Source organism: Vombatus ursinus, unplaced genomic scaffold (genome assembly GCF_900497805.2).
Source record: "Vombatus ursinus unplaced genomic scaffold, bare-nosed wombat genome assembly UNPS02014291.1, whole genome shotgun sequence".
Classification (NCBI taxonomy): Eukaryota; Metazoa; Chordata; class Mammalia; order Diprotodontia; family Vombatidae; genus Vombatus; species Vombatus ursinus.
This window is the reverse complement of record NW_020954069.1, coordinates 523,931-539,466: the sequence shown is the minus strand read 5'-3', so window position 1 is coordinate 539,466 and position 15,536 is coordinate 523,931. Positions and strand designations below refer to the sequence as shown.

At 33.2% G+C, this 15,536-nt stretch overlaps 1 pseudogene; it reads right to left on the bottom strand.

The window, feature by feature from the left end:
* Positions 1-5,196: 5,196 nt before the first annotated feature.
* LOC114042207 lies at positions 5,197-6,147 on the bottom strand (annotated as a pseudogene).
* Between the last annotated feature and the right edge of the window lie 9,389 nt (positions 6,148-15,536).

The window sequence follows — 15,536 nt, the reverse complement described above, 5'->3', positions numbered from 1 at the left end:
CAGTCAATTCGGTTCTGTGATTTCCTACAGTTTCATTCAGTAGCATTTGTAAAGTCATGAAGTAATATAACATGGATTTATTAAGCACTTACTATATGTTAATTGATGTGCTAACTGCTGGAGATAAAAAGAAAGGCAAAAATAATCCTCACTGTCATGGAGCTGACATTCTAATGAGTAGAGAATATGCAAATGACTATGCATACCAGATATATAGAGAGCAAATGAAAGGTAACTTCAGGTCAACTACATCTCCAAAACAGAAAGGAAATTGTCAGATGGTAGTGGGATATCAGGTCTGGAGTTTATAACAAAGCATGATTTGTAATGGTCTGAAAAGGCAAGGGAGAAAAGAGTACCTGTCATTTTAGAGTTGAAATAGTTTAGTGAATGGATGAGGTTGGAGTGAGTGAAATAGTTTACTGAATGGGTTAAGATTGGGAAGAGAGGAAAGAGGAGACAAAAAAGGAGTATTGTATTCACATAATACTGAGACATAGATGGTCACTTTGAAAACACATATTTAGGACTGAAGCACATTGAGAGATGGAAAAATAAAACAATTATAGGTTAAGTAATTTCAGAATTCTTGAACACTTCTGGTCAATTCAGTTTTTTGAACACTTGTAGTAATAGAAAGATCAAAGGTCTGAGCTAGCTGAGTTTGAATACAAAATAAGTTGTGGGTGTCAAGAAATCAGGGAGATATATGTCCCCTACTGTAAGGGAAAGAGAGGACATGGGAGTAGTAAGACTGATTCATACAGTGACCTCTTTCAAAAGAGAAAAGAAACTGAAGAATGATCAAAATCAAAATTGGTGATGAATTTTAATTGAATTAAAGTAAAAAAAAAATCTAGAATTATATAACCAGCAACTGTATCCAGTGCAATGGGATGGTAATTGGGATACATGTTCAGTTGTTAGAAGTTGACAAATCAGAGTTTCAGAATTTATATGATTCAGAATTTGAGATAAAATTTAGGATATTGTTATTCCATATCCTCACTACCCCCCCCCCAATTGAATGACAGCAATTGAAGGGTAGGGCCTTCTTTGTTTATGTGTGGATTTCCAGCACTGAGCACAGTGCTTTAAATATTGCAAATGGCTACTTAATATTTATTGAAATGAATTGAAATCTTGAATGTATTTTTTTTCCTTCAATTTTAACATGATGTCTGTAATTGCCATTTCATAGCAACTGTTAATCTTCTTTTGATCATCAGCATTGAGGTAGGTTGACAACATAATTAAGGTCCTACATGAAGTTTCTTCATGTTTCCCTGGTTTACATGAATAAAACTTACATATAACTGGATATTCTCACCAAACCTCATCCATTCATAGTTGAGAGTTCCCTTCTATTCAGTTTGGTTTTAGTGACACAAAGTGTGAAGAGAGAAGAAAAAAAGAACAATGTATTTTAGAGAAGTAATAAAGTACTTAACTTTAAAAAATGTTGACTACGACTCTAATTCCTTTCACATCTGTACTCTTCACTGAATAAAACAATTTTCCAGAGAAAATACTCTTTAAACTTCATGACTAAACATACAAAAACTGGGTGAAAATTGAGTCTCTGACACGTAGCTGAGTGACTCTGGACAAGTCTTTTAACCTCTCCATGCTCTCAAAAATTCTCTAAAACTGCAAGATACAGGAATAGTTTTAACCTACTTAGGTAATGAGAGCTCCTTTCCTTAAGATCTCACTGTTGAAGTGAAAGCACAAGTTAAATCTCTCCTCCCACAGATTTTTCACACCAGTGATCCAGAAGCATTATTGGATCAATGGTTTAAATATAAGAAATACTGAAATAGTGTTAATATTTTATGTGTGCAAGTCTTATTTCCCTAACTCAAATGATCAGTTCTATGAATGTGAAATGCCTGTATTATTACTGGATGTTCCAAAATACCAAGTTCATCATAGGCCTTTAATTAATAAATTAATAATAGGCCCTTGACTTAATGTGTATATATATATATATATACATATATATATACACACACATATATACATATACATTTAATTTAATGATTTTTCAGATTTGATAATTAGTTATTTATGTTGCAAGCCATCCTTCCATATCCCAATTTGTTGTCAGCAGTTTCATATACTGTACACACAAATATACTATTGGGTTCATTTTTTTCTTTATTCAACTCAGAAATTAATTAAGCATATGGAGAAATTTAGAGTACTGAAGCCTCAGAATCACATCAGTTAAATAGGGATTCTGTTGGGAATTTTCTGTTTTGATGATAGAAGTTATCAATATTTTTGTTGAGTGATTACCACACATATCATTTCAGAATAATCTCATTTCTTTATTCATAGGATCATTAAGGTATCAGTTCAGAAGAACATGGGTGGTTTAATTGAAAGTTAGAAAATCATTTTCAGAGATCTTCATAAGAAATCACTATTTTGACTTTTGGAACTACTCCTATACGCCTATAAATCTACCCAATTCTTCACATTTCTCTTTCACCCCAAAGTAAGCAAAAACAACCAGAAGATCATATCCCAAATCTCTAGTTCTAGGAAAGAGCTCCCCAAAAATAATTAGCAGTCCACCTATTATGGAGGGATTCAATTTTCTTTTCCTGAGGGCCTATAATTTGAATGGGATTAGGATTAATGAGAAAAGGGCCAACAAAACCTAGGGATGGCACACATTCAGGACAAACCTGATTACCTGGTACCAGACAGAAGCTCCAAAAGTACTTCTGCTGACCTGATTGTTAAGGTGATTTCTCAGAAGACATTAAGATCAATGGATGATGAGGCAGATGTTGAAGTCATCAGTGACCTCTTGTGTTTGTACAAAGAATCAGGCTCTGAGACTCTAGCTCAGGTGTTTCATCTCCTGTACATGACTCTAGGGGACAAACAGCCTAACACCCTGTAAAGAGGTCACTATTGTCTAGTATACAGACATTCCAGAGAAGTACAAACAATGGGGTGCATGTAGCCACTTAGATGTAGCAGGTTAATCATTTATTTCCAGAACTGTGGTGAAGTCAATGTCACAATTGTAGATTCTATACTCAAATCATGTTGAATATATACACAATATATACATGTATTATATATATATATTATTGAAATATATATGTGTGTATATACACATATATATAATTGAAAGGTAGGTATAATGGATATAAATTATGTGTGCATCCAAATATATAGAATATTGCAACTATAGATTGGTTTCAGTTATTTCATCTACCTAGCTAGATTGTATAGGCAGATCTATTATCTATCTAGCTTCTATTTGGCATGTAAATATTAGCAATTTCTTTGCAACTTAAAGTCTCGGAGTGCTGCAGAGGGTACTAAGAGCTTAAATGACTTCTCCAGGGTCACACTCACACAGCCTGTATACGGCAGAGGCTGAACATGAATTCAGATCTTCTTGATTTGGGGGTGATTTCTAGATCCTCCACACCCTGTTCAAGCCTGCTCCTACTCTTCTGTGTTGTTGTTACTGCTGTTCTTCCTTTTTCTTTTCTATATATATATATATATATATGTATATATATATACATATATATATAACTACCATGTACATATACATGTGCATGTACATATATCTATAACATTTATTTTTTCAGTCATTTTGCAGTCATGTCTGAGTTCCCAGCTCATTTCACACATAAGGAAACTAAGGCAAACAGGGTGAAGTGACTTGCCCAAGGTCACACAGCGAGTAAGTGTCTGTGGTCAGATCTGGACTCAGGAAGATGAGTCTTCCTGACTCCAGGCCCTGCACTCTATCTACTCTGCCACTTAGCTAACCATATATGTATACACATATATGTGTGAATATGTGTGTATTTGTGAATGTAAATGTATATGTAAAATCTCTCAGTCACAGTTACTATACCTATAAAGTTGAGATATAGTATAATAATGTAACCTCCCTCAGAGGGTTAATGTGAGGAACAAATGTAATATTATCTAGAAAGGACTCACAGTAAAAACCTTAAAGTACTCCATATATCTATTAATCTTTTATAATATGGGGAATCTTTCTTTAACCTACTTGAGATAATAACTGAGAAATTTAATATCTATGCCAAAGGATGTAGACATTTTACTTAATATAAAGATACAGATTGATTTCCAGAATGGCTTTACTAATGTACATCTCTAACAACAGTATTTTAAAGCACTCACCTTTTTAATAACTCTCAGGCATTGGAAAATCTCATTTTGCATCAGGTTTGCTTTTTTCTTAGTTTCAATGATACTATTTCTGTATATGAATAATGATTTGATCTGCTATTTTACTGATAATATGACCTCTTATATAAGAAACATCCGTCTACTAAAGGAGGTTTACAAATAAACATTTTAAAGTTATCTATATTAGTGATAGATTAACTGTTTTGCCCATTGTCAAAAAAAAAAAACATTTTACATGAGCATTATGACTTGAAACTAGTCCTTCTTCACTCCAAAGCCTGAGCTTTGTCTTCTAGGACTTTAAAGTTACCAAAATATTTTACACATTAAGTCATATTATCTTCACAAAACCCCATGAAGTATATGTTATTAGAATCCTCATTTTACAGGTAAGAATCAGGAGCTAAAAGAGGTTAAGTGACTTGTCCAGTTTAACACACTAGTATATGCCTGAGACAGGAATGGAATTTAATTTTTCCTCATTCTAAGTCTAGTGTTTTATCCTCTATGACACACACATGTTTACACACACATATATAAGGGTGAGTATTTTAAATCTGTTCATCTATGACAATCACTCATACTCTCAATAAAACTTTATAATTATTATAAGGAACTTTAATATACTTCTCTAGTATGCTTATAGAAATTTTGAGTTCATCCCATTTTGTTTACACTGACTGCAGAGCATTTTCTTATTATGCATAATTCAGCTAATTGAATTAGTTTTCTTATTCACTTCAAGATGGAAGATGGTTCCTAAAATACATTGGTAATAATTAATGGTGGATTATTTTCATTTCTTGCCTCATAAGTATTACTGAAAACAGGTGGAAAATTTAAAAAAAGTGTCTATTTTTTTGAATTTGTGAGTATATGGAATGAATAATAAAGTTTTCAAATAAAGACCATAGAAAGGATTAGGAAAGGAAAAACATAAGAATTTTGAGATAAATGAAGAAAAAAAGGAAGCAGAATCTATAAATTTACATATAAGATTCATAATACAAGCCCTTTAGGTAATAAATTCTTTAGGGCAGCAATTACATCCTTGTTCCTTAAACTATATATCATGGGGTTAAACATTGGTGTCACAATAGTGTAGAAAAGAGAGAGCACTTTGTCCATACTTGACAAACTATTGGACTTGGGTATTGAATATGTAATGATAGCGGAACCAAAGAATAAGACTACTACTATGAGGTGGGAAGAGCAAGTAGAAAAGGCTTTATATCTCCCAGTGACTGAGGGCATCTCCAGAATGGTAGTTATGATTTTGATATAGGACCCAAGGATCAAAAGAAATGGAACCATAGCAAACAGCACAGCATCAGCATAGATCGAGAACTCATTCATAAGTTTGTTACCACAGGCTAGCTTCAGTAATGGGGGCATATCACAGAAAAGATGATTGAGTTTATTAGACCCACAGAAGGGCAGAGAGAAAATCTGGTATGTCTGCCCTATTACAATTGGCATTGAACTGATCCATGAACCAATGACCAATTGGATGCACACTTTGTAGTTCATAATTAGAGAGTAATAAAGAGGTTTACAAATGGCCACATAGCGGTCATACGCCATCACAGCCAGGAGCAAGCACTCAGTACCTCCTAGCATAAGTAGGAAGCAAAGTTGTAAAGCACAGTCTAAGAAAGAAATATTTCTTTTCTTTGTCCAAAGATCCATCATCATTCTTGGGAGAGTAACTGATGTGTAGCATATTTCCAAGAAGGAAAAATTTCCAAGGAAAAAATACATGGGTGTTTGAAGACTTGGATCAGTCTTGGTTATTAGGATGATGAGAATATTCCCTAACAGAATACTCATGTACATGATCAAGAAAATTCCAAAAAGAACATCTTGAAGTTTGGGTAGGTCAGAAAATCCAAGAAGAACAAATTCCACCACAATTGTGAGATTTTTTCCTAACATTTTAAAGTGTTACATGGAAATGTTGACTACAGGACAGATAAATTACTTCTCTCTTGGTCCTCTGCTTCTTTTCTCTGTAAAATAAGGATTTAAAAGATTAAATGATCTATAAATTATCTTCCAAATCTCACATGCTAAGCTTTCATCTCTTCCCTATTTCAAAATATGAATTAAGGTAATTTTTATCTCAGTTATTATTTATTCCATTGTGTAAGGCTCCTTATAGATTGTTTATTATGATCTACATTTTAAGATAGATCAAAGTTTGACATCATACCCACTATGTTTCAGGTTTTCTTCCAATTAGAACATTTTGCATATATAATACTATCCGATATCTATCTACTAACATCTACTATTCAATTGCTAGCATTCTATGTTTTCTGCTATGCACTGTCATCTCAAAATCCCATTATTCTAGGTTTCTAGGAAATGTAGATTTAAATACAAATACTGAAATAAAATTAAAGTATATTTGAAATGATTCTAATTCATATAAATAAGAATAACATTTTCAATAAAGTGTTTATATTTCCAATGGATAAATTAATTTTAATATGAGACATTAGTTCTGAGACAGAATTTGATGTGGAAAAGACATGATTGCTACTCCTAAACTATATTGGCCATATGAGACTATGCTTCAGTAGCCTGTCACACTTTGCTTCTACTATATTCTCTCCTTATTATTCTTTTCTCACTCTTTGCTGTTAAGCAAAATTCTTGCCTTTCTCCGTGTTCCAAATCAGTTTTGATGCCTCATCTTCTGATTTAGCCTTTCCTGTTTTAGAAAAGAACAAATTTTGGGCTTAGATTCTTATAATCTAGCCACTGTTGGAATTCTTATTATCTAGCCACTGCTAAACCATGTTCAGACTCCTTACAATATGACAGTGTTCTAATAAACCTTGTCTTTGGCTGAAAGAAAGCTTGGGTTGAATTCTTTCATGCAGGACCCCCGTGTTGTGATTTTGGGGTTCCAGGACCACTGAGCCCTTAAACCACATCATTTTGGTGGCCCATACCAGGAAACTGCCGAACTCAAATTCTTCTCCAGCCAAGACTGGAAGGTATGTGAGCCTCACCCCGCCCCTCCTTTCTTGCTCTGCAGTTGGGGTCACTCTACAAGTACCAAGGCTTGAAGGTGATTTTCAGGCAGACAGTTACAGTCCTGTCTTTCACTTTGTCTGATGCTCTCAGGTTCTTGGTCCACTGGGTCAGTTTGAGGCCAAGGACCTGGGTAAACCTTCTGCAGCATAGAGGACAAGGATGGATGCCCTACCTGGAAGTGTAGGGTCAATTATAGTTAATTCCCTTCGGGCTAGGGAATTGGGGAAACCTGCAGTTGCTTTTTGGTTCCCTGAGGCTTACTTACTCCCTTCCCTCTGCATCTCTGAATGCTCCTTCATGGAGGTTACAGGGAAAGTTAGAATAGCTACAAATATCTTGGCATATTCTGGAGGTTTTGTGATTGATCATTAAGGAGTTTTGAAACACCTGTACAACCTGTTCACTTCCTTCCCTTGAGTGAAGAGGTCATCTGTTAACCCCTCTCATAGGAGAAGAGAGTTTCACACTTTACCCCTCACCTTTGATTTTGCCCTGTCCCACCTGGGAAAGGAAGGAGGGGGGAGGGGCAGCAGCTACAGTGTGGGTCCCCCTGGCAATGGTCTAGGGCACTATGGCAACCTTTGTCTGGAAGCATCACCCAGGATCAGCACATCCTGGTCAAAGTAAAGAAGCTGGACTCTGAACCTGGGTAAGCATGCTCCTCTAAAAGTTTTAGTTTTAACTGTTAATGATGAGATGTTGATTCTCTGTGTAAAGTAATTTGGAAGTGCATTTAACAAAACTGAAGTCACCTGATTGGTAATGGGTTTGTTTCAAGTTTCAAATTGGTGAACTTTCTGTATCAGTTATGTCAAGCAACTTTTCATAATTTGGTTACCACTAAAATAATTTGACTATTGTTGATTATTGTTTTTATGTGTAAACTAGCCAATAAGTTTGTTTGGGTTATGTATGGCTTGCTGAGAATTTGCAAGTGTATAGAAATCTCTAATGATTGTCTTTTTATATCAGGACAAATTTAAGTTCGAATTGTAAATCCTGGAAAAGTTTTCCTAAGCTGTGATTAGTAAACCTTGCTGTTTGAGATAAAAGCTCATAGGATTTTATTTTGAGTTGTTTGATGGGTCATAATCCATCAATAATCAATAATCTACCATTGGAGAGAAATGCCACAAGCTACTCAGAGAAGGCAATACTGGTGGGAAGTCAGCATGGGGACAATTTTAACCTCTAAGATGGGATCCTCCTGGCTCAGTTTCCTCATTATGTTCCTTTGAAAGGGAATGTTACCACCTGGCTATTCCTGAGTCTGGCTATGAGGTGGATTTGATATTGCATGGTTGGAAAACTGAATTATCTGAATCCAAACAGTATGCTTTATCCTCTCAAAGCTGGTCCCTAAATCTAGTCCCTACTTTGTATCTGGGCCCTGCAGTTTTTTTTCTGTCAGATTTATGTCTTCTAGACTATGGGCTATTTACCTACAGTTGGTAGCAAACAGCAAATACCAGCCAATGTCCCCACTTCATTCTCTGAATGTAGCCTGTGCTCAGTTCCAGTCAACCTCTTTGGGACTGCCCCCCCTGCCCAAGGCAGAAAAGCTCTATGTCAGTCTTTTTGTATGTAAGATCCACCTTGTCTACATTGGGAGGTTTAGATTCTTATAATCTAGCTACTGCTGGTATTCTTATAATCTTATAAGCCACTTATATAGCCACTGCTTACCCATTTTCAGACTTCTTAAGAGTCTGCCCAATATGACAGTGTTCTAATAAACCTTGTCTTTGGCTGAGAAAAAAAGAACAAATTTTTCTTTCTTTGAATCTCAAGAACCCTTGATTTGGGCACTGCACAATTGGTATTTAATGTTACTTGCCTGTCCATTCTTCTTTGTTTTCTCCTCCTTATGCTCAAATATAGCCTATTATTCTTCTTGAGGTAGCTAATGATCATATACATATATGTATATCTGAATATGTGTATATGTATATTGGTATGTATACTTATAATCATGAATATATGTAAATTCTATAGCTATTTGAATTTGCATTATTTTAAATTCAATTTGTATATAAAATATGGTAAGTGACTCCAGCCAAATCTGAATAGACAATATCAATTTGAATCAAGTGACCATTCAACTGGATTTATTATTTACAATAGTGAGTATTTAGATTAATGTCTATAACCTTGTTATTTTCTCTGTTATACTGTAGACTTCTTGGGAACTGGGACTGCTTTTCTCTCTTTTATTTATTTACATCTGCAATAGTTAATATAGTGCAAAGAAAATTATAGGTGCTTGATTATTGATTAATTGAATTCATTAAGTCCCTACTACATGTCTAAACACCATAATAATCACTAAATATACAAAGTTAAAAATAAAAAAAAGTCTCTCCCTTCGAGGAGCATATATTCTAATGAAGAATACACTCTCTCTGTGTGTCTGTCTCTATTTCTGTCTGTCTCTATACCTATATACATACATATGCACAATATGTAAAAGTATGTGTATGTATATGTGAGTATATACGTATATGTGTTCATTCCTGCTTTTCTACAATATATGTATGTGTGTAGCTATGTATGCATGTATAATGCATGTATATATATATGTGTGTGTGTGTGTGTGTGCATATATCCATATCTATATAGACATTAGGGAAAACAGGAATACACATACACATATACACATATGTATACAAATATAGACATATTCTAGATTGCTCAATGGATAGAACACTGACTCTGGAGTCAGAAGGACATGAATTCAAATCCAGCCCCAAACACAGCTAGTAAACTGTGTGACCCTTGGCAAGTCACTTAACTCTGTTTGCTTTAGTTCCTCATCTTTAAAATGAATTAGAGAAGGAAATGGCAAACCTTTTCAGTATCTTTGTTAAGAAAACCTCAAATGGAGTCACAAAGAGTCAGTCAATATTGAAACAACTGAACAATTACTTGTATACATATTTTTTCTGTATTATATACACATTTATAATGTGTTGAATATATGTGTGCATGTTCATGTGTGTGTATGTGTGTAAAATTTGAAGAAATAAATAAATCTGGGGGTTCATCATCATAATTATCATCAACAGTGTCCTATTTCTTCAACTAGGTTGTAATTTTTGGAAAGAGGGAATAATCACTTACATAACTTGTCTTAAATCTGTGATATGAATACAGAACACGCTTCATAAATATGAAATATAATTTAGAATATGATTTCAAAGTTAATGGTGAAGATTTCCTATTCTAATCCATCCTTCAACATCTAAATAAAATTCTACCTTTCCAAATCCCTAGAATATTTTTTTAATCTACATTTTTATCTATGTATAATAAGAGGGATGAAACAAATACTTTGAAGGTGTTTTCTGGTGCTAAATTCTGAAGTCTTTCTCTAGACACTGTCTCTAAAAGAGATCTCCAAAGTTTTTATTATGAGCACAATCAGTTAATGTTATGCAATACATATTTTATTGATGTCATATACATATTCTAGTGTATAAATTACTATGTACATTGTAAAATTTCCCTAAAATTAGAAATGTAAAATGAATGAAAATTAGTGGATAAGAATTTATTAATGATAACATCATTTTTGCTTTCAACAAAATTTTATTCTTAAAATAATATTTTAGTGGTAACAGTAAGATTGACTATATATTATTATTTTCTCTAATATTTATATAAAACCTTATGACAAAATGGATTGTAGGTCTGATTGTATTATGAATTTATACAGATATTCATTTTAATGGTTTTTATGATTGAAAAAGATACTTCAAATCTAAATAGAAGAAATTCATTGTTAGCTTCACCTTAAAATGTGATGTCAATTTTCAGTCTAATTTACTAGTAAATTTGTTCCTTCCCTAATGTCAGCCAATTGCTCTTGCAAATTTAATGAAAGTCTTTGGTTTATATAGTTTCAATGAATGTATTCTAAACAGGCTGAAAATTGTAAGACTTTTAAATGTGTGGGAAAATGGTGTTGCCAATTGGGTTTCTATAACCAATTCACTTACATCAACAAATTTACAATCCCAAAGAACACAGATTAAATCTATTTTAAGAGATAATGGTCAATAGTGTCAAATATTGTCAAGTAAAAGACTTTTAGAATTCTGTTGAGTAACAAACTTAAGCTCCTTGGCTCATAATTCCTACATTCAAATCTCTTTCCTTTGTTTTGAAAAGATAAAGGGCACATATACTTAATCCCATCCTGCGGTACACATGGTGCACTTCAAAATCTTCAGAATCTTGGTTAAAGTTACCTAGTCATCCTTTAAGTCTCTATTCTTAGTATCCTGGGGTAAGAGACAAATGGACCTGGTGGTATGAACTCATCCATGTTAACTAAGGTATATCTTATAATCTCTTTACTTGTCTAGGTTATCACTTCTCTATTAGCTAACAGTTTTCTCTCCTTTCTTCAAAGATCATTTTGCTTGTTAAGAAAGATCAGAGCAAAATGAGAGTTGAACAGCCAGAACATGCTGTTATCATGATGTAATCTACTGAGTAGTTTTCTTCATTACTCTTATCTTTAAAGCCTCTTCCAGCACTGACTTAGTAAGCTTTTTTTAAATCTTTCTAATAGGTATTCACTAAATTGAAATTAACTCAGGAGAAGCTTCCAAAGCAGTTTATTTATTTAATAATTTAAAGAGATGGGAGAGAGGAGATAAACTGAAGATCTTTTGCTATAGTGTTAAAAGCCAATTGGAACACTCCAAATAAGATTTTCACGACTTTCTTTCCACTGGTGTGGAAATGGATACTTTTTCCTTTGGCAAAAATTAGGCAAGAATGACAAATATTGTTGACCTTTATACTCCAAACACAACGTGTTTGCCTTGTTATATTTCTTGTGATTAATCGTGATACTTTTTAAATATGAGTATTAGCAAAACAACATTTTATTTTACTAGAAAGTTCTATGCTTTTCAAAGTGCTTTCAAATTGGCATCTTATTGGCTTTGATAATTCCTCATATTTCAAAACTATAAGTTATCTTTAAACAACATAACTCTCATATTCATTAAAATCTTATTAAAGCTCGAATTAATACTCCCCTTGACTTGGCTGAATCTTAATGCCCAAGCAGGATCTGGACTTCAAGACCCTCTATTGACAAATAACCCACAAGTGAGAGATCCTGAGGCTATAACTAAAATAGACCAGACTTACCTTTCTCAGCATAGGTCCAGTCACATTCAGCTGCTGTTTGCATTAATTAAATTATTTTTAATATAAATTGAAATGCAAGTAGCACAAAAGAAGGCACTTTAAATATTATCTTTGGTTTATTCCTCAGAAAAGTTCCATAGCACAAATATTAAAGGTATAAATGTCCTCATTTTACAAATAAAGAATATGTGGCTCATTGGCAATAAATTAACTTTCTCAATGTCACAGAAATTATTTGAGGAGAATTTGAATTAGACCGCCACTCAAATTACAATATACTATGTTGATTCTTAAGAATTAGCCCTCTGAATCAGGAGCTAGACCTCTCTCTAAAAAAAATTGAGATTTGTATTTAAAAAAAAATTCCTATCATGTTCTGCTCTGTGGGGACAATTCTTCTCTTATGCCACTTCTCGATTTTTAGTAACATGCCAGGACTTATTAATAAGTCCAGTGGACTATATATTTTTTAATGAGGCAGTATACCATAGGTAAATACTCTTGAGTTTTGAGTCTGGGGACCTTGGACTTAGTCTAGGATTGGCCACTTACTAGGGCCATCTAAAGTGTTGTTAAGGCACTCATTATTTTATATGTCTTGGTTTCATTGTGTACACAATTTGGACAATGGTACTTTCACTCTCTGTCTAATAGGTTTATTGTTTTAAAAAAAGTGTTTTAGGTATTATATTATTAGGTATACATTATTAATTATGTCACATAATAATATCATCTTTAAATGCATCTTTTGATTGTTAGATATTAATGAAGATGAAGATGATGATAATTTAATATTTCAAAATGGCTTCAGGAAATCAAAGTTTACAGGGAAGAATTTTTTTTTACAGTAATTAGTTTATATGTAATGCCATTCATCATACACTTTCCGTTATCCTTTCTGTTACAGGAGTTATACTAATGATGTTATGTGTGTACCTCCATAGAATAAGTTTATATGCTAATACTTTTATTAAACTATAAATCTAATTGTACAATGGTTCATAGGACATCAGATATAAGAGAATAAATCATTCTATTAGGATTTTGTTATGAAATAATATAAAATAATAATTACAATGATGACTTTCCCATTCAGAATGTCTTCTGAAAGTGTATGATTTTAGAAAGTATCAAAATTGATCCCAAAGTAGGGAAATGGTGAGCCATCAGTCTCAGAAGTAGGGAACAGTAGCTCTCCACATCAAATTCAGTTCATCAATCTTAAAAACAGTTTTCTTGACATTGCATTTTGAATTCAATACAAAGCATCCTTCCTGATTCTATGGGCAGAACTCAACTTTTTCTAGGATGACAAAAAGGAAAAGAATGAATGATCAATTATATTCTGGATTTTCTTTGGTGAATCAAATAGGATATCTTGTAATTATTATTCTCTTAGATTTAATGTCCTGTGGACCATTGCACAAGTAGATGTATGCATGATTATGTACTTCAATTCTAAGTAGATCAATACCATGGAAAGATTCTTTGATGATGAAAGTGCCAGATAAAGACTGAGCAATGAAAATTCACATAGCAGATTGATGAGCTGTCCAAAGTGTAATAATAAGTATAATAATAAAAATAAATACAATAATAACCTTCTTTATATAGTACTTGATGGGGATGACATATCAGCTACAGTACATATTCATTATCATTTTCTTCTTCACACATATATTCTGTTGTCCTTGTCTCTACCAGCAGGTGACTTAAACCTGTTTCACTGCTAGAACAGCTTCTATCCAGTACTTGCAGTCAAAGGCCTTTGCACTGGTCAGGAGCTTTTTTTTTTTTTAACCAACTGAAATGTCTTTGCTTCCAAGATATATATGGGCTACACTGCAGAAAATATGCACATAAATATCCATTGAACTATTTGCTGAGTTACAAAATCTGAACTTTTTGTTGATTGGGTGATTATCCATTTCATTTTATGATACTTTTCATTCAACAAGGATTTACTTCCTCCCTTCTACCCTCCAAATCAAATGAAAAAAAAATCAGAAACAAATATTCATAGTACAGCAAAACACATTTTCACTGACAATTTCCCCTATAAATCCAACCACCCAAAACTCTTGAGTTAGGATTTGCATTTAGGAGGATATAAAGCTAGAAGTTAATGAGACATTTGCAAAGGTGTAAAATAAAGAATTGAGGAAGCCTGGTTCTTCTCAAAATAAAGTAAAAAATAGTATACTGGAAACAACAATAACAACAACTAGAAATTATAACAGCTGACCTGAAACATTTGGGGTTATGTTTAAGAATGTGTGCTGGAGCATCGTCTCTCCCTCTCTTCCTCCTCACCTCCACCCATTTCTCTTCTCTTTTCTTTTCTCTGTCTCTCTCTCTCTCTCTCTCTGTTTCTCTTCCATACACATGTCTTTTAATATTGATAGCTCTATCATTCACCATAGTGAATGTCTAATAACTTAGACATATAACTTACTAATTCATGAATATGTACATTCAAAATATAGAGAGGATATTTGTTGGCTACAGAAAAGAGCAGCCAGATGAGAAAAACCCTGGAGTCAATGTCATATGAGGATTTTCCTAAGGAATCACATTTGTTTAGGTTGAAGAATAGAAGTCTGTAGGGGAAAATGCGTTCTGTGTTCAAGTATCAGAATGACAATCAAATAAACAATATTCAAGTAATGGTGGCAAAGAAAATGAATTTATTGACATATAAATCTTACAAATTTTATATATTTTTTAAAATATGTCTACATGCAATATATGGTCCTTTTGCTCCATTCACTTGATATATATGATTTGTCATTGATCACACAAGATTTTAATGCATGTTCTTAAGTTTTTCATCATTAAATATTTTGATCAGATGGAATCATGTGATAAAGCATGAATTTGATTAATAGTTTAATTTATCCACATCCAACCTTTATTAGAATTCATGAGTTTTTGGTAAAGGTTAAATGAGGTGAGTCTACAGGCCATTATTGCATGTTTACTCAATTATTTGAGTATATTTCTTAATACTTATGATGATGGATGATGATAAATCATGTTGCAACATTTCATATCCATGTGATAATTTGCATAATTATATAACAATTCTATTTCTCGGTATATGAATAACATAAGGGTTCATAACTCCT